A 27,052-nucleotide genomic window follows, 5' to 3' on the forward strand; every position below is an offset into this window, starting at 1 on the left:
ACTGACAGTATACCAGAGGCTGGGTAGTCTAAAAAGCATGAAAATTTATTTCTAGATTTGTTTTCATAGTTCTGGAGGCTAGGAGGTTCAAGATTAAGGTGCCAGAGGATTCAGTGTCTGGAGAAGTACTGTTCCTCCTAGATGATGCTGTTTTGGTGTCCTCGTGTGGTGAGAGAGGCCAAAAAATGACAAATTCTTTGTCCTCATGTGGTGGAAGAATAGATGGGAACAAACCCATCCCCTCACAGTCTTGTGTAAAGGCTCTAAACCCAATCACGAGTGCTTTATCCTCATGGCTTAATTACCTCCTACAGCCTCACCCGTTAATACTATAACTTTAAGCATTTAATTTCAACACAGGAATTCAAGGGACACATTGAGACCATAACAGACCTCAACCTGCTGACTCCCTAGATAACACTTCCACCTCCCACTTGCAGTATTTGAATTCCACATGCCATAAAGTTTGGATAGTTGGAAGACCTTTATCAAGTTAAAAACTTGTCCCCAGATACTTGATTTGGGCAGCTGTGTTTTTTCTAAAGAGAATTTAAAGTTATATCAAGTAGAAATACAAAATATTACTATATTTCCTTGATTTTATAGTGACATCAATAATAATAATATATTTGCCATTTCAAATGCTCTTCTTTCAAGTTTGCATCTTCAAACTTTTATCCAGCATCATGGCCCTTCTCCCTGAAAAATATAGTTATTTTATGTAGTTCTACTAGTGACAAATCCTGTGCCACTTAATTGCTCTAAAAATGTCTATATTTTCTGAAAGATATTCTGATGGGTTTAACTTCTAAGTTGACATCTGCCTTCCCCCCTTTGAAGCTGCCATTCTGTCTTCTGGCTTCCCTGTCTCTCTGGGGAAGTCCAGAGTGGCCTTCCTGCAGTCCTTTTCAAGGTACTGTGCCTTTGTTCTGGCTTCTTTTAAGATTTTTAAAAGCAAATGTGTTTCACAAATCTTGAGTATATGCTTTCTAGTTAATCATTAACTTTGGGAACAGTATTTTCAAAAAAGCTCTTTAGTGATCTCTGGCAAGTCTCTGTCCCATTTTCAATAAATTTGAGAAAGTAGTTATAGTTAAATACATGGACAAGCTGAAGACACTTGTGTCCCACCAGGCTTATTTCAAGCAACTCTTTAATTCACTGCTCTCCAGCCACCAGACCATGAAGTGTCTCATTATTTTCTATTCTCTCTTATTTATGAGGGGAATTTAAGCAGAATCTTGTGTTATTTATGTTAAAAATAATCAACTATATTCAAGACTTCTCTCAAATAAAATACATTGACTGTCTTCTCAAATAAAATCAGTCAATAAATTAAACAGTATACTTTCTTCATAATGTTTATTTAAAATGTTGGTTGTTTTGATAGTTAAATTATTTTTAATTAAATATTAGCCATCCATATGTGCTTTTTGGGTAATTGTGAGGAAAGTCTCGAGTTACAAAACAATGTGTGGAACTTCTCAGTGACTTGTCACCAAGTTCTTTACAAGACAGGAATGCGATTCTGGAATGCACTGATGGCCTGGCTGTTCTCTTTGTCCCTGATGTGGTAGTGTTGTGTATGAGTGCACATTTACATGTGTGGTTGTATGTCAGTTTCTTCTAAATTTTTATTTTTATTTATTTATTTATTTTTTTTTTAGATGGAATTTTGCTCTGTCACCCAGGCTGGAGTGCAGTGGTGTGATCTCAACTCACTCTAACCTCCGCCTCCTAGGTTCAAGTGATTCTCTTGTCTCAGCCTCCCTAGTAGCTGGTATTACAGGCATGTGCCACCATGCCCAGCTACTTTTTTTTTTAGTAGAGTTGAAATTTTACCATGTTGGTAAGGCTGGTCTCAAAATCTTGACCCTGTGATCTGCCCATCTCTGCCTTCCAAAATGCTGGGATTACAGATGTGAGCCACCATGCCAGGCCTCTTCTAAATTTTTTAAAGTTTGACTGAGAACTCCACTATAAGCTTCAGCTTCTCTGCAATGAAGAACCTGTGAAAGCCATGATTTTCTGTGAGTGAGCAGTATAGTCAGTTCAACATTTGATTTAATGTAAGATAAAACATTTATTAAATATAATATACTATCCTATATATATTAATATATATTTCAAATATATATAGGTGAAATATAAAATAAATAATTAGATGCACAGAAGCACAGGATTACAGAGTTGGCTGACATAAATTTTAAAGATCCACCACTTACTATATATACATTCAATGCTACACTTTCCACTACAATGAATAATAAGTCCAATGAGCAAATATTAAACTAATGTAATTATCATAATACTTAATACCTAAACCTAACCATGTTTTCTTCTAAATTCACAGCTTGTAGTCTCAAATAGTCTCTGGCTCTTATTGTTACCTGTTGCTTATTTATGGAGCATCTAGAATTTCCAGAGTGATTATTTTCTAACCATTAATTTCACAACAGTAACAACAATGATCATACTTGGTGCATCAGTCTCCTGAGAGCTGTCCACACTCTGATTTTCTTATAGTCTTCCTCTTTAAAATAACTACCTCTCTTTCCATCTTGTCACTGTAGATCTATATAGGTCTATATTCTGATAACTTAAGTCACAGTGTCAGGTCACACTTGACAATTTACTTTAAAAGTCAACAGGCATCCAAAATAACAAAATACATGGCCATGTGACCAACTCGTGATTCATCGTGACATTCTTCCCCTAAGTAAAGAATCTTATCATGAGTTCCTCAAATTGTTGATGTACTGATTAATGCACAACCTAACGACATTGAGAAGGACTCTGATTCATTTCTGAAACATGAAGTTTTACGGATTGTCTTGCTGGTAAGCATTTTAGCCTGTACGTTGCAATCTGTATACAATGATTGTAAACTCTGTATCACACTCCCCAATGTGAAGGGGCAACTCTGGTATGAAGCCTCTTTGCCCTCTCCTAAAGTTTCCTGTACACACCTTCCAACTTATAACAGCTTCTGGAAACTTTAACTTTGTTGGTGTGTCTTCTGAGGTCAGTCCTCATATTTGGCTTCCAATAAATCTTTATCCAATTATTTCTGCCTCAACAGCTGTAATTTGGGTCACAATTCCAAACTGATATAACATGAATGATTTTTTTTTCAATGTATTCTTCCTGATTTACCACTTACAACATTTTTATGGCTAATCATTTATCACTTAGATTAAAATAAAGTTTTACCAAAATCTAGTGGTACAGTGCTTAGCAAAGTAAGGATTTAGACCTCTGAACATGACTGGACTGTTTCAAGATGTAAAGACAGTGTGCTTTGTGCCATAAATATTTATTTTAAGTGAGCATAAATATCTCACCTTCGTTTCCAAAATGGTTTCCCTGACAAGAGGCATTCTTAGTCCAAATTAGTAAATGTAAAATTTTAGAATACAATTTGTTCATTATTTAGAAATAACCTATTTTTCTATATATGCCCACATTTTAGATCTTGTGCGTCTGACTCAGTTAAATGATTGAACTGTATTAATCTCAATCATGTTTTGGGTTTAGGACATCAGTTTAGAAATCTAAATGATTTAGTGTATTTGAGTTTAGTCACTAGGAACTTCCGGTAATATTACAGAAATCAAAGGATATTACAGACATGCACATTTTTCAAAGAGCAGAACCATATTATTAATTAACATGAAACTCAAAGGAATGTTGGTTCTTCAATTATGTTAAAAACTGCTGATCAGGAAATGATGAATCAGAGTCAAAAACATAAGTACGAGTTCAGTCACCATTAAGCAGTTACTGAATATTTTATCTAAATGTTAAGAGTATTTTGGTATAGTGATTACAAATTCAGAAAGGTTACTAGTGAACACTAGGATCTCAAAAACTGTGTCATTAAAAAGAATAAAACTTCAGACAATTTGTGTTTAACTGTGGATTTTTTAAGTTAAGGAAACAGTATCATCCTTGGCTTCCACGAAGGATGGAAGACACTACTAGTTCCTAGTTATGTACAAATCGAATATATCCAGCCATTGATTACCAAATATGCCCTAGAAGGCAATATTGCCCTGGCTTGAGAAACATTTTTTCTAGATAAAAGTCGAAAAAATTTTCCTAAATTCTTACCATGTGCTGAAATTTTACTTACTAACTCACCTAATATTAAGGTATTTGATACATTGCATGTTTAACTAGGGTCTAATCTGCATTTTTTTTAAAAACTGCATTTCTCTGGTACAACAAGTGTCTAACTGTAAAAATTATTCAACCCTTCTTGCCTAGGAATCACCTGTTCCAAAAATTAGTGTCCCAGGTAGCACTAATCAATCTTTCTCTAATGGGCATCAGTTCTCTGCTAAAAATTCTGCATTAGTGAAGTAAAATCCCCGGTTGTAAGTATATGTGTCCCTCAGTACCCACAGGGGATATTCTGGGACCTTCCACAGATACATAAACCCACTGATGCTCAAGTTTATATAAAATGACATAGTATTTGCATATAACCTCTGCACATTCTCTTTTTACTAATTGTATTAAGAATTATAAGTAATCTAGTTGGTACTAATAGTTTTTACCAATTGTATTAAGTATTATAAGTAATCTAGTTGGTATACTCAATACCATATTATGAGGCATTATATTATAAATATTATATTGTAATACCTAATACAATGTAAATTCCTCAGAAATGTTTGTTTAAGGAATTCTTTAGGGAATAATACATTGCATAGGGAATTGTATTGTTAGGGAATAACGACAAGAAAAAGGTCTCTTCATGTTCAGTACAGACTCAACCATCCTTTTTTGTTGAATATTCTCTTTAATTATATATATGTATATGTATTATATATGTGAAATTCTGAATATATAGGAATTACACAGGAAGTTTTGTTACATGAATATATTGCCTAGTGATGAAGACTGGGCTTTTTGTATAAACATCAACCAGATAGTATACATTGTACCCATAAGGTAATTTATCACCCTCACTATCCTCCCACCTCTCACCTTTACAAGTTTCTGGTATCTATTATTCCTTTCTCTATGCCCATGTGTACAGATTATTTCACTCCCATTTAGAAGTGAGAATATACTGTATTTGATTTTTTGTTTCTTAGTTGCTTCACTTAAGATAATTGCCTCCAGTTCTATCTATATTACTGCAAAAGATAGGATTTCATTCTTTTTATGGCTGATTAGTATTCTACTATATATATATATATATATGTATAGTTGTATATATACTTATATATGTATAGTTATATATACTTATATATGTATAGTTGTTTATATACTTATATATGTCTGTGTATATATGTATATTCATATTTGTAGTTATACATGTATGCATATAAGTATGTATACATATATGTGTGTATATACATGTGTTTGTATGTGTGTGTGTTTATGTATATTATAATAGGTTGATTCCATATTTTGGCTATTGTGAATAGTGCTGATGTAAATATATGAGTGCAAATACATTTTTTATATGATTATGTCTTTTACTTTGGGTAGATACTCAGCAGTGGCATTGCTGGATTAAATGACAATTCTATTTTTAGTTCCTTGAGAAATCAACATACCATGTTCCAGAGTGGCTGTACTAATTTACATTCCCATCAACATTGTGTAAGTGTCCCCTTTTCTTTTTTTTTTTTTTTTTGAGACGGAGTTTCGCTCTTGTTACCCAGGCTGGAGTGCAATGGCGTAATCTCGGCTCACCGCAACCTCCGCCCCCTGGGTTCAGGCAATTCTCCTGCCTCAGCCTCCTGAGTAGCTGGGATTACAGGCACGCGCCACCGTGCCCAGCTAACTTTTTGTAATTTTTAGTAGAGACGGGGTTTCACCATGTTGACCAGGATGGTCTCGATCTGTTGACCTCGTGATCCACCCGCCTCGGCCTCCCAAAGTGCTGGGATTACAGGCTTGAGCCACCGCGCCCGGCCAAGTGTCCCCTTTTCTCTGCCTCCTCTCCAACATCTGTTATTTATTGACTTTTTACTAATAACCATTCTGACTGGTTTAAGATGGTATCTCGTTGTTTTAGTTTGCAGTTCTCTGGTGATTAGTGATATTAAGCATTTTTTTTCTATGCTTAGCCATTTGTATCTTATGAAAAATTGTAGTTCATGTCATTTGTCTACCCTTTTATGGGATTCTTCATTTGTTGTATATATACTTATATATGTATAGTTATATATACTTATATATATATATATATAAGTTGTTGCTATTGTCGTTGCTGAATTGTTTAGTTCCTTGCGGATTCTGGATGTCTTTTTCTGGATGAATAATTTTCCAATATTTTCTCCCATTCTGTATGTTTTCTGCTCACCCTGTTAAATATTTCTTTTGCTCTCCAGTTTTCATTTTAATCAAGTACCACTTGTCTATTTTTGTTTTTGTTGTATTTACCTTTGTGGCCTCAATCATGAATTCTTCGCCTAGACCAATGTCCTGAAAAGTTTTTCCTAGATTTTCTTCTAGTGTTTCTGTACTCCTAGATCTTAAATTTAAATCTTTGATCAGTCTTGAGTTTAATTATTTTATAACTCTATAATTTTATAATTATTTCATAACTTTATATTAAGAGATATGAGTCTACTTTGTTCTTCTGTGTATGTCTATGTAATTTTCCCAGCACCATTTACTGAACATGGTGTCATTTCCCAAGTGTATGTTTTTGTTAACTTTGTCAAAGATCAGTTGGCTATAGGCATGTGACTTTATTTATGGGTTCTCCATTCTGTTCCATTTATCTATGGGTCTACTTTTGTAACAGAAAAACAATGTTTTGGTTACTATAGCCCTATGGTATAATTTGAAGTCAGGTAATGTAATGCCTCCAGCTTTGCTCTTTTACCTTAAGATTGCTTTGGTTATTCTAGCTCTTCCTTGGCTCCATATGAATTTCAGAATTTTTTTCTATTTATATGAAAAGCATGTTGGCATTTTGATTGGAATTGCAATTAATCTGTAGATGTATTTGAGTAGAATAGTTTTTTTTAACAATATTGATTCTTCCAATTCATAAGCATGAGACTCTTTTGCATTTGTTTATCACATCTATGATTTCTTGCATCAATGTTTTATGGTTCTCCTTGTAGAGATCTTTCACCTCCTTGGTTAATGTATTTCTAGGTACTTTTTATGTGCAGTTATTGTAAATGAGATTGATTTCTTTAGTTGGTTCTCAGCTTGTTTTTTTTTTTTTTTTGGTGCATATAAATGCTACTGACTTTTTTTTACATTAATTTTTGTATCCTGAAACTTTGCTGAATTCACTTATCAAATCTATGAGGTTTTGTTAGTGTTTTCTAGGTATAGGATTATAACATCAGTGAAGAGGAATGATTTGAATCCTGCTTCTCCAATTTGGGTGCCTTTTATTTCTTTCCCTTGTCTGATAGCTGTCACTAGGACTTCCAGTACCACGTTGAATAGAAGCAGTGAAAATGAGCATCCTTATTTTGTTCCAGTTCTTAAAAAGAATAATGTCAACTTTCCCTCATTCAATATGATATTGGCTGGGGATCTGTCATATATGGCTTTTATTATTTTTAGGTATGTTCATTCTATGCCTAGTTTGTTGAGAATTTTAATCATAAAGGATGCTGATTTTTATCAAATGTTTTTTCTGCATCTATTGAGATGATCATACTATTTTTCTTTTTAATTCTGTTGTGTGATGAATCACATTTCTTGATTTACTTGTGTTGAACCATCCTTACGTCCCTAGAATAAAACTCATTTGGTTATGGTGTGTTAGCTTTTTGATGTGCTGTTGGATTTGGTTTGCTAGTATTTGTTTGGGGATTATTGTATCTATGTTCATCAGGAATCGTGTCCCATAGTGTTTTCTTTGTTGTTGTGCCCTTGTTTGATTTTGATGTCAGCATGATGCTGGCTTCACAAAATGAGTTCAGAAGGATTTTTCCCCTTAATTTTGTGGAACAATTTCAGCATAATTCATATCAGTTCTTCTTTGAATGCCTGGTAGAATTTGGCTGTGATTCAATCTGTTCCAGGGATTATTTGCATTGGGAATTTTTTTTTTTTTTTTTTTTTTTTTTAGGCGGAGTTTCACTCTTGTTACCCAGGCTGGCGTGCAATGGCGCAATCTCGGCTCCCTGCAACCTCTGCCTCCTGGGTTCAGGCAATTCTCCTGCCTCAGCCTCCCGAGTAGCTAGGATTACAGGCACACACCACCATGCCCAGCTAATTTTTTTTTTTTTGTATTTTTAGTAGAGACAGGGTTTCACCATGTTGACCAGGATGGTCTCGATCTCTTGACCTCATGATACACCCGCCTCAGCCTCCCAAAATGCTGGGATTACAGGCTTGAGCCACCGCTCCCGGCCGGGAAATTTTCTTAAATAACTGACTTAATTTCACTACTTGCTATTGGTCTGATCATGATTTCTAGTTCCTTCTGGTTCAGACTTAGGAGGTTGTATGCCTCCAGGATTTCATTCATTTCCTCTCGGTTTTCTAGTTTGTGAGCACAGTAGTCTCGGACAATCTTTGCCGTATCTGTGGTATCATTAGTAATGCCTCCTTTTTTATTTCTGATTGTGCTTATTTCAATCTTCTCTTTTCTTTTCTTGGTTACTATAGCTACTGGCCTATCAATTTTGTTTATCTTATCACACAACCAACTTTCATTTTGTTAATCACATATACATATATATATATATACACACACACACACACACACACACACACACACACATACATACATGTCTCAATTTTATTTAGTTCTGCCCCATCTTTGTTATTTCTTTTCTTCTGATAGCATTGCACTTAGTTTTCTCTTATTTTTCTAGTTCTTTGAGATACAACACTAGGTTATTATTTTGTGATCTTTCTGGTTTTTGGTTTAGATATTTAACACTATAAGCCCCCTTCTTAGCACTACTTTTGCTGTATTCCAGAGGTGTTGGCTCTGGTATGTTATGTCTCCATTTTCACTCTTTTCAAAAAGTTTTAATTTTCATCTTAATTCCATCTTTGAACCAAAGAACATTCAGCAGCAGATTGTTTAATTTTTATGTATTTGCAATTTTTATGTATGAGTTCCTCTTGGAATTCATTTCTAGTTTTATTCCATGGTGATCCAAGAAGATATATGATGTGATTTCAACTTTAAAAAATTTATTCAGATGTGATTTGTGGCCTAATATCTGGCGTATATTGGAGAATATTCAAAGCACTGAGGAGAAGAGAGTATATTCTGCAGTTGTTGGAGAGAGTGTCGTATACACATCTGTTAAGTCCATTTGATCTAGTCTAATTTAAGTACAGGGTTCTTTTGTTCATTTCTGTCTTGATGGACTGCCTAGTGTTGTCAGTGGGTGTTGAAGTCCCTATAATTATCATATGACTCTCCATATCTTCTCTTATATTGAGTAGAATTTGTCTTAAAAATCTGGGTGCTCTGATAGTAGGAGCAGATATATTTACAATTGTTATATTTTCTTGTTGAGGTAATCCCATACAGTGACCGACTTTGTCTTTTTTACTGTTACTGATTTAAAATCTCTTTTATCTGCTATAAGAACAGCCACTCCTGCTCACTCTTGATTTCCATTTCTGTGGGACATCTTTTTCAACCGCTTTAGCTTCATCCTAAAAGTGCCTTTACCAATTAGGTGAGTTTCTTACAAGCAGCATGTAATGAGATCACGTATTTTTCAATCCATTCAGCCAATCTATCTCTTTTAAGGAGAACATTTAATCTACTTACATTCAAAGTTAGTGTCAATATTTGAGGTTTTGCTCCTGTCATAATGTTAATTGGTATATAGTTGCTTTGCATTCCCATTTGTGTAACTGTTTTATAGGACTTGTAAATTTCATAATTTCATGTGTTTTTATGACAGCAAATATCAACCTTTATTTCCATGTGTACAACTCCCTTGAGCATTTTTAAAAGGGCTGGTTATTGATGACAAATTCCTTTAGCATTTCCTTATCTGGGAAATACTTTATTTCTCATTCATTTATGAAGCTTACATAAATGAATGCTTTTGTAACCTGCTTCTAGCAGGTTACAAAAATTCATGGTTGACAGTATTTTCCTGAAAACAGAACCCGATCTCTTCTTGTTTTCAAGGTTTTGACTAAGAAGTTCACTGTTTATCAGATGGGATTTTCTTTGTGATATTTTTCTCTTGCTCATTTTATGATTTTTCCCCTCACACTGACTTTATGTGATCTGATGTTTATATGTCTCAGTTAAGTCTTTACAATGTGTCTTCCTAGAGTGCTCTGAGCCTCTTATATCTGGATATATAAATCTACAGCAAGACTAGTGACATTTTCCTCAATTATTTTCTCAAATAAGTTTCCCAAACTTTTGTTTTATCTTTTTTTTCAGGAATATCTATCACCTGTGGATTCAGACATTTTACGCACTAGATAGATTTGCTCATTCGAAAAATTATTTTCCTTATTGTTGCCTGATTAAATTAATTTGAAAGACTTACCTTCAATCTCTAAGATGCTTCTGCTTGGGCTAGTCAATTTATAAGCTTTCAGCTATATTTTGTAATTCCTTCAATAAGCTTTTTAATTTCAAAAGTTCTTTTATTTGCTTATTTTCAAAAAATATCTGTCTCTTCGATAATTTTATTATATTTATTATTTATTTTTTAGATGGAGTTTTGCTCTTGTTGCCCAGGCTGGAGTACAATGATGCAATCTTGGTTCACCACAACCTCTGCCTCCCAGGTTCAAGCCATTCTACTGCCTCGGCCTCCCCAGTAGCTGGGATTACGGGCATGTGCCACCACTGCTGGCTAATTTTGTATTTTTAGTACAGAAAGAGTTTATCCATGTTGGCCAGGCTGGTCTCGAACTCCTGACCTCAGTTTATCTGCCCACCTCGGCCTCCCAAAGTGCTGGAATTCCTGGCTTCAGCCACTGTGCCCAGCCAAATTTTTAAATCATATCCTAAATTGACTTTTTTGGATTCTTGAATCCCATCGAGCTGTCTCTTGAATCCCATTGAGCTTCTTTAAAATTGTCATTATGAATTCTTTATCTGGCATTCAAAGATTTTCTTTTGGTTAGGATTCATTGCTTGAGAGTTAGTGTGATCCTTTGAGGGTGTCACATCACTCTTCTTTTATTTTCATACTTTCAGAATTATATTTTTATTTTCATATGGAGAAACTATCTTATCTTCTTATTTTTGAATTTAATTTCGTTTAAATAGGTTTTCTTTTCCCTTGAAGATGTGACTAGTGTATGTAACATGGGTTCATCTGGCTTTGGTTCTGTGTACTTTCAACGGCAAAGACTCTATGCATTTCTTGGTTATACATAGTCTTAGTGGTTGCTTTCACAAATGCTGGTTATAGTAGCAATATACTTTTGGTGTGTGAGCAGGCTTATGGGCTCCTGTAGGGCTGGAATGGCAGAAGTTTCAGGAAATATACATAATTCCCAAGTGTTATGCACTGGGTTGATAGATTTTGTTGTGTTGGATTGTGAAGTTTAGCCTCCAGGCTAGTAGGTAGTGCTTGCAGATAGATAGGAGCTGATTGTAGGTTGTAGCAGTAACAGTCAGGTTTATGCTTGGCCTTTGTTTACTGAGAGAAGCTCTCTGTTGGCTCAGGCAATGGGCTGGTCTGTGGAATGCACAGTGGCCTGAGCTCCCCGTTAAGTCTGAGAAGAGGGAATAAAGCTGGGTAGAGATGGACCAGGAAAGTTCACCCTAGGATTCCCCAGCAGCAAGCACAAGCACCAGCCCTGAGTGAAATGCCCCGAAGTCTCCTGAGGAGTGGCCAGAAGGCTATCCCAGCTCCACAGTCCTGGCAGGCAGGAATGCAATATGAAGTTACAGAATAATAGCTCAAAGTCTGATCTGCAAGTAGATTCCAGTAAAAATCAAACGCATTTTTACATTCACCTGAGTTGTTTTAGGGTAAACCAAAAGGTGTGATTCTCTTCTGGAAATATTATGAGATTAGAAAAATTGCAATAAATAACACTGTTAATACATAATGCGTATAACATCAATGGAGATTTTAAATTTGAATTTTAAAACCCAGATTTGAGAATCAAAATGACAGAAATTTTAAACAAATATGGTATCACTTTCTATTTTTAAGATTTCCAGTTAGAAATTTAACTACCCTTTATGATACTCCACACCCAACAGTGAGCAATGTTAGAATGGAGGCAACCCTAGGGGTATGAAGGATGTTCCTGGTGTAAAGTGATATTTGTTAGATAATAGTAATAATTAGATCTAATAATAATTACTATTTCAGTGGTGAAAACAGTGCTACAAGGGAAGCCCATGTGACTTTTTAATCTCTTTAGATGCAAGCTTATATTTCCTTTAACTGTATAAGAGTTGAAATCTAGGAGTTTCAAATGCCTCTTTTGAACATGTACAAGTTTTGATAAGTAACTGTTAAAATCTACACTTCTGAGTGCAGTAATAGTTCTCAAATGCATAAATGCTTCTTTTGATAGAAAAAATATTTAGATCAGTTGGTAGAGAACTTACAATTTTCTACACTTGAATAATTTAATAATTTTAAAGTTTACTTCCAATTACCATGACTTAAATAACTGGCACTTTGCATGAAATTATTTGAGGCTTCAGTGCCACTATTTTGAGTCAGTGACAATAAAAGCCTCTTATTGGTGCAGGGTCCTAAAGGATATTTGTAATAAGAACACTACTAGAAAGGGACAGTTTCATTAGGAGGCAGCCTGGTCACTTCTTTTAACCACCTAGCCTGAGTCATGTTTGAACATCAAATGCCTTTTAACTTAACAGTTGAGTTGTCTCTCTGTGCCTCCTTTCTGAGGGGTCCTGTAGTCTGTTCTTGCATCTTCATGGCCAAGGCGGGTGGATCAAGACGTCAAGAGATGGAGACCATCCTGGTCAACAAGGTGAAACCCCGTCTCTACTAAAAATACAAAAAATTAGCTGGGCATGGTGGCGCGTGCCTGTAATCCCAGCTATTCGGGAGGCTGAGGCAGGAGAATTGCCTGAACCCAGGAGGCGGAGGTTGCGGTGAGCCGAGATCGCGCCATTGCACTCCAGCCTGGGTAACAAGAGCGAAACTCTTTCTCAAAAGAAAAAAGAAAAAAGAAATGTCTGAGGCTGGTACTTTATGAAGAAAGGTGTTTTAATGGACGCACAATTCTGTAGGCCTCTGTGGTGTTGGCATCTGCTTCTAGTGATGTCTCAAGAAGCATACAATCATGGCAGAAGGCTACGTGGGAGCAAGCACATCACATGGCGAGAATAAGAGCAAGAGAGAGAAGGGAGAGGTTTCATGCGATTTTAAACAACCATATTTCCTGTGAACTACCAGAGCGAGCACTCCCTCATCACAAGGGGATGGTGCTAAGCAATTCATGAGGGATCTGTCCCCATGATCCAAACACCTTCCACAAGGCTCCTCCTACAACATTAGAGATTACATTTCAACATGATATTTGTGTGGTACACACATCCAAGCCATATCAGAGAGCTGCCTCAGACCCTCAGGACTTTGTGAAGTCAGAGTTCCTTAAAATAGAAAATCAACTCCCATAGTCTTTGCCTTTACCTACCAATAAGCAAGACAGCAAAAAAGTAGAGTTGCCAAAAGACATCCATGCCCTTCTCTAGGTGCATTTATGTAAACGCTACACGCCTCTCAAAAAAGGAAGCAGAAGCAAAAGCCTACCTTCTTCTATGATAATTCCATTGCATTCTTGAGAACTTGATTTTGTCCATGAACTTCTCAAAGTTCTTACGTTTTCAGGGTAAAGTGTGTGAGGATGCAGCAAAGTTTCTTACATTTCCTGGATATGATTAAAGAAACTGTTTAAAATGCATATATGCTTTGTGTATACAAACCTATTATCTGTGGACTGCTAATAGGAACCTCTGACCCAGAAAAATGAGACTTTTTTGAGTTCAGAAGAAAAATACCACCAAAACACTACATACAGACAGACAGACAGACAGACACACACACACACACACACACATACTTCTAGATAGATTTTGATTTTAATATATTTATATTATTATATTATAAATGAGGTTTACTATTGCAAGATAGAATACCATATTGAGAGAGAAGTAGTACCGATAAAGGAAAAAGAGTTTTGGTTTTTGAAAATACATTTCTGGAACAGTGGATAAAGTGATTCAGAATGAGGTTTTCAAGGTAGAAAAGAGATTGTGATTAAGAAGTATTTGTGATCTAATCGTGTAGCATTGGTAAACACAGTATGACTAGGTTCATATAACAAGCATTGATTGTTGTCTAGTAACTGTCCAGATGAACAATCTATTAATTATATATGAGGGCATTGGTCCAAATGATTTTAGTCCTTACCTATATAAATTGAACTGCGGTAATTTTCTGGATCAAAAAGTAAATTTTTGAATTTAAATTTGTTTAACGTCTTTCTAGGTGAAAATTTGCTAGAACAAACAAGGAATTCTTATCAATACCTAGCCTTGGAGCACCAGATTTAACTTAGCGAAGTCAAACAGCCAAATCTAAGCTGAGATTTTAGGGCTGCAGCAGAGACTGTGGTATTACCTGTTCAAAATGCAGTCTTCCTTATCTTCATACCAACATTATCCTCAGATATTAGAAAGAAGCAACTTGTTCAATTAAAACCATACTCCAGAAAAATATCAAATGTACCTTCCCAAACAATACTCACTCCCTCTTCCCAAAAGTAACAACTATTCCGATTTTAACAATGTAAATTAATATTATACGGTTTTAAATCTTAGGTAATGAAATTACACAACTTTTAATTTTTTTATTGCATTAGCTTTAGAGGGGTACAGATGGTTTCGGTTACATGGATAAATTGTATAGTAATAAACTCTAGGCTTTTAACTTACCCATCACCAGAACCCAATAGGTAATTTTTCATCTCACCTCCCTGCCACCCGCATTCTGAGTCCCAAATGTTTATTATTCTTTAGCCTTTGTGTACTCGTAACTTAGCTCTCACTTATAGTTCGGGAACGTGGTATTTTCCTTTCTCTTATTGAGTTACTTCACTTAGGATAATGGCCTCCGGTTCCATCCAAGTTGCTGTAAAAGACATTATTTCACTCTTATTTTATGGCTATGTAGTAATCCATGGTATATATACCACATCTTTATCCACTCATCCCTGATGGACATGTAGGTTAACTCCATATCTTTGCAATTGTGCTGTGATAAACGTACACATGCAAATGTCTTTTTAATATAATGACTTTTTTTCCTTTGGATAGATACCCAGTAGTGGGATTGCTGAGTTGAAGGGTAGATCTGTTGTTAGTTACTTGAGAAATCTTCTTTGCTGTTCCATAGAGTAAATTTACTTTCCCACCTGCAGTGTATAAGCATTCCCTTTTCACCACGTCTGCACCAACATCTGTTGTTTTTTGACTTTTTAATAATGGCCATTCCGGCTGGAGTAAGGTGATATCTCACTGTGGTTTCAATTTGCATTTCCCTGATGATTAGTGATGCTGGCCATTTTTTCATACGTTTATGGACCGTTTGTGTACCTTCTTTGAAAAAGCATTTTGTATGTCATTTGCCTACTTTTTAATGATATTATTTATTTTGTTGTTGTTGTTGATTTGTTTGAATTCTTTGTAGGTTCTAAATATTAGTCCTTTGTTGGATGTATAGTTGGAATTACACTGTTTATTCCTTTGTGTCTCACTTCTTTTACTTGACATTGCATTTGCGAGATTCATTCACATTGTTACGTCTAGTAATGGGTTATTCATTGTCATCTTTTATCAGTTTAGAAAATTTCTCAGCCATTATCTCATCAAATAAGTCTTCTTCCCCAGCTTCTCCTTTCCCCTCAGATTCCAGGTATACGAACATTAAATCTTTGAATATAAACCCTTTTATATTACTTAAGCTATGTTATGTTCTTTTGATTGTGGGTCACATTTTTCTGTCTTTTTGCATGTCTAGTAAATTTTTATTGTATGGTGGACATTGTTTATACAGTGATTATAAAGTGCAAGATAATATTTGTTTACAGAGGATTACTTCTTTCATTTCTCAAGGAGATTGGGTAAAGGGATAAACAATTCAATTTCACTGAGTATTAATATGGGCCCAAAAAAGCATTGAACTTTGCTTCAGATTCAGTTTACAGCTTTAGTTCCCTTACTTTTTGGTATGTTTCTACAAAGTTTTTATATCGCTTTCATGAAGTCTCATAATGAGGCTTCATGAAATATTTTCAAATATGTATTGTCCACTTGGACTTCCTTTTCTCTGAACTATGTACTCTGATCTTCTGTCTATTCTTTGCCCATTCCCCTTTTTAGTTGTTAGTCCAATTGTATGAGACCTTTGTATATTGTAGTCCTTAAATTATTATCAACAACTATTTCAAATGTATTTTCAATCTACTTATCTTTATTGATTTTATGCAATCTTTTACACCTAATTTAAGTTTAATTTAAAATGTGTTATTTAATTTTATATTTTATAGACTTCATATTTTCTTTTATAATTAAAAAATTTCAATAATCCCTAGTTTAAAATATATGATTTATTAATTTTTCAATTTTTCAGCTAAGATTTATATTACCTTACAAGTTGCACTTAAATGTTCGATTTATTGGACTTTGTTTTTTTATGGTATAAAATAGATACAATTTCATCTACTTTGAGAGATAAGTCTTTTCTGTTAGCAATATTTATTGAATAAGGCACCATCTTTGTCCGAACTGAACTAACTTGTTTGATATATATTAACTTTATGTATATTGAAGGACATACACATTCTGTTACATATATTGGAGAAAGTTAATTTACATATTAAATTGATCTATGCTAGAAATTGGAACACATAATTACGTTCATAGACAAATAATTCAAATATGAAAATAAAATAAACATTTTTTGAATGCAAGAACTAGAATGTATTGATCCTAGATTACCTCTAAAAAATTTCTATTGGCTTTAACCCCAGTAAGAAGGAAATGAAGACAAGCTGATAAGTTTGAATTCAACAAACATAGATTTTCAAATAATTATTAACTGTGAATCAAATAAAAGGTATTTATGAAAAAATAATCTATTTAGAATTATTTATTTCATATACATAATATCAAAGCAGAAAGAAAGAGGAGAAAATTTATGGATACAAAAGAATGTAACTTTTATTTAGTTCTTTGTCTCCACTGGGCAGATATATTGAGTAAAACTAGGACACAATTTAGAAATATGACATATCTATTATATTCTTGTATATTTCTATGTAACAAATAATAGGTGGATTATTCACTAAACAGTGTTTAAACAACAAGCTTAATGTCTTAAATTATATATCAGTACTAGCTCAAAACTTCCAAAGTTCATTTTCAAGTGGATTAAAGATTTACAAGTGCAAATGAATTTTTTTAAAAATTAGGTAAAAGTATACAAAAATATGTTAGTGATAATTTGTTTTGAAAGATTTGTGTAAACATGAAAATCAGCAACATATTCACATATTAATTAAAATAGACCTATAAAATAAGATATAAGAAAAAAATAATAGTTTACAGAATAAAACTGAATAATGTATGTTCCAGAAAAAATAATGAAAGTCCATAAAAACCTACAAATCAATCAGAGAGAGAGAGAAAGAATTCAATAAGAAATATTAGCAAATACTTCGATCAGGCAATTCACAAAAAAATGTGAAGACTAATTAAAATAGAAAATGATTTTCAACATTATTAATATAGTAACATAAAATAATAAAGTAATATTTCTAACATAATTTGTTATAGTTTTTTAATTATACTTTATGTTCTGGGATACAGGTGCATAGCGTGCAGGTTTGCTATGTAGGTATACAAGTGCCACAGTGGTTTTCAGCACTCATCATCCTGTCATCTACACTAAGTATTTCTCCTAATACTATCCCTCCCCTAGGCCCGTTCTCCAACAGACCCCAGTGTGTGATGTTCCCCCGCTGTGTCCATGTGTTCTCATTGTTCAGTTTTCACTTATGAGTGAGAACATGCAGAGTTTGGTTTTCTGTTCCTGTGTTAGTTTGCTGAGAATGATGGTTTCCAGCTTCATTCATGTCCCTGCAAAGGACATGAATGCATTCTTTTTTATGGCAGCATAGTATTCTATGGTGTATAAGTGCCACATTTTCTTTATCTACTCTATCATTCATGGGCATTTGGGTTTGTTCCAAGTCTTTGCTATTGTGAATAGTACTGCAATAAACACATGGGTGCATATGTCTTTATAGTAAAGAAGACATTTATGTGGCCAAGAAACATATGATAAAAAGCTCACCATCACTGGTCACTAAAGAAATGCAAATCAAAATCACAATGAGATACCATCTCAGACCAGTTAGAATAGTGATTATTAAAAAGTCAGCAAACAACAGATGCTGGAGAGGATGTGGAGAAATAGGAATGCTTTTACTCTGTTGGTGTGGGTGTAAATCAGTTCAACCATTGTGTAAGACAGTATAGTGATACCTCAAGGATCTAGAAACAGCAATACCATTTGACCTAGAAATCCCATTACTGAGTATATACCCAAGGGGTTAAAAACATAATATTTTCATGTATTAAAATTTGGATATCAAGTTGCTGTGAGGTTGTTTGGAAACAATTAGCAGCCACTGCCAAAACAGTGTCTTTTAATATAATTATACACAATAAATAAAAATAAACCACAAAGAAAAATGAATAGAGAGCAGTATAACACTATCTGCAAAATTAAAAATCATATAATTTTAATTCAGAAATTTATCCCAGTTAAACATGTGTATATGTACATGAAACGGTTCTTACAATTGATTTATATGTAAATGTGGAAGCCACCCGTGTACTCATAAAAAAGGATATTCTAAATACACTGCTAATTTCACATTGTAGACTATTATGTCAGAATTTTATAAAAATGTACTCCCATTGATTTGGTGTGGTGGTTGTGAGAGGGTATGAAAATAAGTTAAAAGAGTATGGTCCCATCTCAATAAAGGAATTACTATATTCAGTAAACTATGCTTGTTTCTCAAAAGATGTACAGTATATAGAAGAACATGAACATCTGGAAGATTCCCAAACTAACAGCAATTCCAACCGGAGCAAGCATGGATGGGTGAAGGATTACGTACACTGCATTTATATTCTTCTAAGTGTCTTTGTAAGTATCATTAATTAATATGTTATGTGTCTAAAAGATAATTATTTTATATATCAAAGAATAATGGATATTTTAACAATAACTAGAACAGAAAACATTAAGCCGTTTTTAGTCATCAGACTCTTTTGTACGTACTTTAGAAGATTTGCCTTACTTCAATATGACCACATCACATAGTTAACATGTTTATCCTTGTTGTGCAGGTAAAGAAATGATGGCAGACTGAAGCTAAGTAAATTGCCCAGGTCTGAATTCCTGGTAAGTGACAGAGCCTGAATTCCAAATTACACAGCCTGTCCCCAGAATTCTACTTTCAACCTGCAGAGTATTCCATACATGACAATAATATTGTGGTGTGGATTTCCATCTTTCATCTTAACAAATTAAGAAACATCATAAGCAAGAAATTATTGAGGAATCGTAGCTAGCTGACCATGGAGTGAGAGTAATTTACGGGTGTGTTTTTCTGACTGAATTGATGAATACCATGATTTCACTTGCAGATTGTGTATAACACACAATTACTTAGTTAAATTGAATAAACATTTTCACACATTATGAATTTCCGGTTTAAAAGTATAAACAATTTCATTTCCACTCCTCATGAAAGTTGCTTTATAATAGACCTCCCATATGCCTATACCCAGCAATTAACAATCAATATTTAATATTTTTAGATAACCATCTGTTATGGTTGAATTGTGTCTCCCAAAGGGATTTGTTGAAATCCTAACCCCCAGTCCTCAGAATGTGATATCGTTTGGGAAAAGGGTCATTGCAGATATAATTGGCTAAGTGGAGTTCACACTATAGTAGGGTGGACCCTCAACCCACTATAACTGATGTCCTTTTATAAGAGGAAAATTTGGACACACACATACACACACACACACACAGAGAGAAAGAGAGAGAGAGAGAGAGAAAACTATGTGAAGACACACACACACACAGAGGAGAAAGCCATGTGAAGACAGAATCAGATTTTGGAGTTATGCTGCCACAAACCCCAGAGGAATGCCTGAGACTATCAGAAGCTGAAGGATACAAGGAAAGAGCCTTCCCCAGAGGCTACAAAAGGAATAAGCTCTAGCCAACACCTTGGTTTTGGACTTGTGACCCCAGAACTCTTAGTGAATATATTTTTGCTTATGTAGGCACCCAGTTTGTGGTATTTTGTTATGAAAGCCCTAGGAAACCAATTCAACCTTAAAATAATTTGTCACTGAGCTAATATTTAGAATAATCATTCTTCAAAAATTAAGTTCCTAGAATAATATTGAAACATGATACTTCTTGACTGAATCAACAGATTGTAATTTGTTAAGAGAATTTTCTTAGTATGATGAAATCACAACCCTTGGCTCTTAACTAAGGATAAACCATATCTGACATTTTATAGTCTGAAGTACAAACCACCTGCAAGTAAGCTCATGAAGACTTTTTACTAAGTGATGGAAGATAATATGCAATGCATTTCTTCCCATCAGGAAGACGAATAGCTATCCAAAAACTAGCTGTCTATTTCCTTAGGGGATCAAGGCATATTTTTAACACCCATGTGAACGTGGAAGGACACCCGCAATTGGCATGGTACAGCAGAAAATGGGTGGCCTATCATCTCCTCTTCAGAGTGCTAAGACTAATTGGGTCAGAGGGTCTATGTAACAAAGAACGTGAAGTAATTTGGCATATATTTGGACAACTACAATGCTGATACTTATGAGAAAAAATATTATTTGACAAATTAATGTGATTAGAAATTCAGAGAAGTCAGCATCTTCTCCCTTGCAAATATATAGCAGAGACATCAAATATAGTATCTTGAGGTTTTTCCTAAGGGCTACCACTGTCAGATGAGAACTTTAAAGCTTCCTAAATAGAGGTCATCCCTAAGCCTAAACCAAAATATTTCAAATAATCTCAAATTAGTAGCTTTGGCATTTTTCAATCCACAGGATCTCTTAGATAATGCACTTCTCGGGATACAGCATTGTAACAGCTGGGCACTATGTTTAACTAGATGGGCAACAATTTAAACCATGGTACACACTTTATACCAAAGTTATATATTCTTACTTTTATTGTCTGCATGGAAATATTTTTGATTTGCAATACATTAACTTAGACATACAAACTAGTATTCTAACCTTTTTAAAAATGATTTTTAAAACACTCTAAGCATGCACTAAAATATTATGTAAAGTATAACCTTTTGTAAAAGTAATTGTCAAAACAGTCTGGCTAAACTTAACGGAAAATTACTATCTCACTCTGCAGTTCTGTCAGAACACATTTAACGGGTTCATGATCAGAGATTTATAATAGGGAGAAAAATACCATTTGACCAAAGATTTAACTTAAATTGTGTGAAAGGATAAACTGCACATTATAATTTTAGATAATAATGATTTGAAAAGAATGTTAGGTAAGTGAAAAATTTTAATGGATGATCACTGAAATACTATTTTATAACTTTTAGTTATAGAAATGCGTTTGTTGTTTAGAATCCTGGTTGAGTAATCTTAGACTTAATTTGTTGGAAGGAAAATAGCTGGTAATATGTAATATTAAGATACTATGTAAGGACTAGAAAAAAATCTTCAGTCTTTTAAGTGACTGTGTTTAATTTTATAGAAAATAATCTCATTTTATTTAAATATTATATCAAAAACATCAATCCTTATGTTAATAACTTATTGATATAGAGAAATACTGCTACATTTTGAAAAAGATTAATAAAGTCAAAGCCTAGAAAGCCTATTATTTTATGTTTATTGGCAAATATGTGTGTATCTGTGTCTGTGTGTTTGTGCATTCCTGTGTGTGTGTCCGAGAAAAGAGAGAGAGGAATATTTATGTTGACTACTCATTTCAATTACTTAACTAAAAAATAACATAGGATCATAATTTCTTCTAAAAGCAATCATCCTAGTTTATGTTTAGATGGATACCACAATGTAAGGAGACAAAACTAGGTAGCCCACTACCAGCTGGGAGACTGCTGTAGTTGTATATAGACCAAGAATGGTGGCTTGGACCAGGATGCTTACAGAGATGTGAAAAGTACAAGGAAATGAAGCGTACATGTGATGAAGAATCAAAAGAGCCTGATGATCAATTAGAGAGATAGAGAGGCCAAGAATGACCTCTAGATTTCTGGCAGGTCCAACCAAATTGATGGTGATATCATCCACTAACGTGAAAAGCACTGAAAAGTTGAATCATGACTTTTGTGCGCAAAATTCTTGACTATTTCTTATAATAAGAATAATGCAAATTAACAAGAAAATAAGTTATTGCATCACTCCCAACATTCTACAACTACTTGTTGATGGTGGTGAGAAGAGGGGGACACTAATATACAGCCAGTGAAAATATTAATAATAAAGCCTCCTCAAGGACCAATTAGAAGACATTTAGTTTTAAAGATACAAATACCCTATGACTTAGCAATCCAGTGTTGTGTCCTGAAGAAACACTCCCATGTTCCCACGTTGACCCAAGGAAACACATCCAGGCATCTCCATCATAGTATTGCTTGTTGTAGCAAAGTAGGTGACCTGCTTATTTCCTTCTCAGCCAAAATTGCACAAGTAACTGTAATTGTTTCAAACAATGGAATATTCCATAGCAGCAGCAAGAAATAAAATGGGCCTATATGTGCTAACGTGGATAAATAACTAAAATGTAAAATAAAGTTTAGAGGTTGCAGAAGGATATGTACATTATCATATAGCTTATGTAAGTTCTAAAAGCATGAAACAATACTACATATTGCTAATAGGAAGAGAAATTACCAAATGCTACTTGGGAATAATGAGCTCCAACATTACGGTAATAATTACCACTAGGGAAGAAACAAAGGGGTGGGGGAGCTTACATATGAAGTACAAAAAACAAGAATTCAAAATAATAGTTTTGGGTAGGTAAAATTATTAGTGAATTTTATGTTCACCATTATATATTTGTGTATTATTTGCAGTTTAATAATTTTAATAACTAATAAAATATTTAAACAATTTTTGTGCTAATGATTACCGCTGTCTTACTCCACGCATATTCTTCAATATGGTGTTCTGCAAAATAAAGCAAACACATTATTTTAAGAAATATGCATTCCCCTGCCAGCCCAGACATGTATGCAATGCCATGATGCTTGCGTTTGCTGCACTCCCAACATTCTACAACCACGTGTTGATGGTGGTGAGAAAAAGGGGACACTAAAATACAGCCAGTGAGAATATTAATGGTAAAACCTCCTCAAGGAGCAATTAGAAAACATTTAGTGAAATTAAAGATGCAAATACCAAATGACTTGGCAATTGCCATACTAGACATGTATGCAATGCCATGAGACTAGCATTGGCCAGTAAGTGTCCAGTAGTTACGCACTGATGAGGAATTATTGTTCTCATGGTCTCACGTGTTTCTGTCACTTCTACCAGGTCTGCAGCAGCTGCAATGAAGATCAGTTCTCTCAGTATTAGTCAAATTCAATTAGTCAGTTTCAAGTTCATTATCATTACCTTTGAGGTTAGAAAAATCAGACAAAAAGTTGTGAAGTGCCCAAAATCAGAATAAAAAGCCAAGTTTGATAATGTCTAGTGCTTTTAGAAAACTGTGGCAAGAGATAAGTCAAACTTGATTACTCAGCTTGGCTATGACCTTCATCCCCTCTGAGGGTTCCACCTTGCCAAGATCAAATGGCTTTTATTTTAGAAACAAAGTTTCTAAAAATCAAAAAAGTTATTTGATCTTGGCAAGGTCCAATATCCTCATTGTAGGTACTGACTGTATCTCTGCCCTGTCTACCTGTTTCAAATATTTGTCTCATTTAATTCCTAAACAACTATGAGAGGAAATATTATTGTCACTGTTTGGTATACAGAGAAACATACATTTACCAGCCTAATCTCCCCAAGTTGGTAGGTGTTCCAGACAACAACTCAGCCATGTTTCAGGCCATCTGCCTCCCATCATTATGATCAAGACACAGTGTTTAGTCTATTGAATGCAAAGCATATGTAAGATTTAGGCCAAAGTCAAAGAAATTTTAAAAAATGAGAACTTTTAAGCATACTAAATTATTATCAGTATTAGCATACTGTGAAATCAAACATGATCTTCTGAGAGCCAAATCTCAGATAAAGCAGTGTATAGTTAGATAAGTGTTTGCACTCACCTTACATAGAGCTTTTAAAATAAAAACAATTTCATGTCATAATTATTTAGTATCATCCTATTTGTCTCACTCAATTTCTTGTCACACATCTGTCATGCCACACCTTTTTCCCCCACCTGTCATGCCAAAAATGGTGATTTTTTTTTTTTGGAGGTGTAGTTAGTAGTGGATTGCACTTAGGTAATAAAAGGCTTTATTGACTATAAATCATTTTGCCCTATAGTAAACCTGGAATTATAAAACTTGCTTTGGGTCACATGTGCAAATAAAAAGATAAATGGATATGTATGCATGAGTACTAAGGTGTGAGTATTGAGGTTAGATCAAGGACACTTAATAGGTAACTGTGCTGAATAGCAGACTCTAGCAGAAAACCCAAGTGACTAAGCCTGTTATACTTTTTCATGATTGAATGCTATCCTAAGATTATCTTTGTAGAAGTACTAGGCCCTTAACATTTACAAAATTATATACCTTTCAAAAATCATCAAGCTCATTTCATGTCTGTATTTTGAGAACTTTTTGTCTTGGGTTTTTACCTCTAAAAGTCTTTTAAGTTTTGAACATGATATGAATAAAAATCTCTGTGGTGAGGATCTTCATCACTTACATTTCTGATGATTTCTAAGCAAAATAATTTCACTCTAGGGTAGGCATGGTGATAAATTTTATTGTCCCAGAGAATATTGGTAATTTAAGTTCTGTGTAATCTGAAGTTCCTCATTGATTCTGCTTATCCCCTAAGGATCCAATTTAAAATAAAATCTTTACTTGTAACAGAGACATGGAAAATATTTTAGCAGTGGCAAAATCATGGTAATATATACATAAATATTATTTCATTTTCTATTTGCCATTCCTTCTTGATTCCTTATCTAGTCTTTCTTTTGTTGTTAAGGGTAGAGCCCCAGGTACTATTTTTTTAATTTTGAAAAAATGGAAATTAACCTAGGGCACCAATCCTGTCTCTGAGTTTCAACTTTGATTTCTCTGGGCTTCAGTAACTCTCAAGAAATTGAAAGGTCTAAGAAAAGTTAGTACCTTTGGAGAGCTTTCAGACTAAAGTTATTTGTAGGTGAGAAGGAGGGCCCTTGTTGTCTCCTCTTTATAACTGAAATGTATTCTTTGAATTTAGAATCACATTTTTTCCCACAGGACCTTTGTTTATGTTTATTTAACAAAGACTATTCTAAGCACTGTATATATGAAAACAAATTGGAGTATCCCATTACTGAGGCAGGCACTACTCTATCCCCATTTTAAAGACTAAAAGTCTGAGAAGCAGAGAGCTGGGGTAGGTGTCACAAGGTCATATTGCTGGTTACAAGAAAGTCCAGGCCATCTGCCTCAAGAACTCATGCCCGGAACTACTCATGCCGAGCCACAGGTGGGAGTTTCCTTGAGGTTTTGGTGTATATCATTGTCTACTGTATTGTAATGATCAAAAATAAAATTAAAGTGCCCTCTAGTTTTGAGGATGTCTTAATTTGGTGGGATTTTGTCTCATTTATAGAAGGGATTCCTTCTCTTTCTACTAAGAACATGACCATCTGCATCCTCGTCTTTCTGGATTATACCCCTCATCATGATCAGAGCAGGGAAAATAAGGATGCCTATTCCTCTACAATGTGTTAAGAATTAATCATTTTGTATTTATTCCTGCTACCTAACAATAATTCTATTCATTTTCTTTTTTTGCTACTCAAGTCTCTCTTCATCTATCATTTCTTACTCTTGTTTAAAGGCAATTTTAAATATCAATGCCTGGCTCCTTCTCACTTTGGAAAAATGATTGATTTTTCCTGGCAAGAGCCTTTCAGCTTCACCTTTTACTGCTATTCTTTGTGCCAATCGTGGTGAAGACAATAAACTGTAAAAAGAAGGCCTTCCTTTGAGATTTCTTCTCCTCAACCCAAACCCCACCTCCATGGGGAGCACATGGCAGTCAGCATGCTCTTGTTACTCCTCCTCATCTCATCTTATCTGCTTGCTGTATGACCTACCAGACCTACTTCCTTTTTAGCATGATCTCAAACTAAGCCAGGAAACCGATATTGTGAGTGTGTAAACAGGCATAAAATATTCATCCTTTTCAAATTAAATGGAAACTGTCTTCTCTGCCTCATAACGCTGTTGTAAATGTCCAAAATGAAAGTGAACTGAGTCACTCTAATAATAGTCCAAAGTTAGAGTGTTCTGGACCATGGTTCCTTTTTCTTGATGTGTATTTACATGTTAATTCATGGAAAGTACACATTTAAAATTTCATTCATCTATCCTGTTTCCAGATTTTGCTATGTCTCCCCTGCCCTACCATAACATGGTTGTTAACTGGCGTGTTTAAAGGTCTCATAACTCTATCTGCAGGTTCATTTATTTAATATTTTTAAAAATATTTGTGGTACCAACTCTGTGCACATAGCAAAACAAAGTTCCTGTTAAACAAAGTTTATCAATACATTATCCCCCTTTATAAAGCTTGGTAGCAGAGAGAGAGAGAGAGAGAGAGAGAGAGAGAGAGAGAGAGAGAGAGTGTGTGTGTGTGTGTGTGTGTGTACACCTGTACTCAGGCTTCATACAGCAGGTGTGGGAATCTATGTTCAATTTAACGTGGATTTAATTATCATATGCCATTACTAAAAACATTAATGTGTTTGTATTTCATCAAATTGAGTGAATATCATGTATTCTGACTTTAGAGCCTCAATTTTTA

The 27,052-nt window shown here is 34.5% G+C and overlaps 1 long non-coding RNA gene across 1 annotated transcript in view; it reads left to right on the forward strand.

Moving 5' to 3' along the window:
• LOC118151596 (uncharacterized) overlaps nt 1-20,871 on the forward strand; it is a 91,104-nt gene extending 70,233 nt beyond the window's left edge. Inside the window, exons 3-4 of the long non-coding RNA XR_004739993.3 lie at nt 19,033-19,157; nt 19,361-20,871. This is a non-coding gene — a long non-coding RNA (uncharacterized LOC118151596). The remainder of the gene's footprint in view (nt 1-19,032; nt 19,158-19,360) is intronic.
• Nucleotides 20,872-27,052: the final 6,181 nt, after the last annotated feature.

This window comes from Callithrix jacchus, chromosome 2, assembly GCF_049354715.1.
Source record: "Callithrix jacchus isolate 240 chromosome 2, calJac240_pri, whole genome shotgun sequence".
Lineage (NCBI taxonomy): Eukaryota > Metazoa > Chordata > Mammalia > Primates > Cebidae > Callithrix > Callithrix jacchus.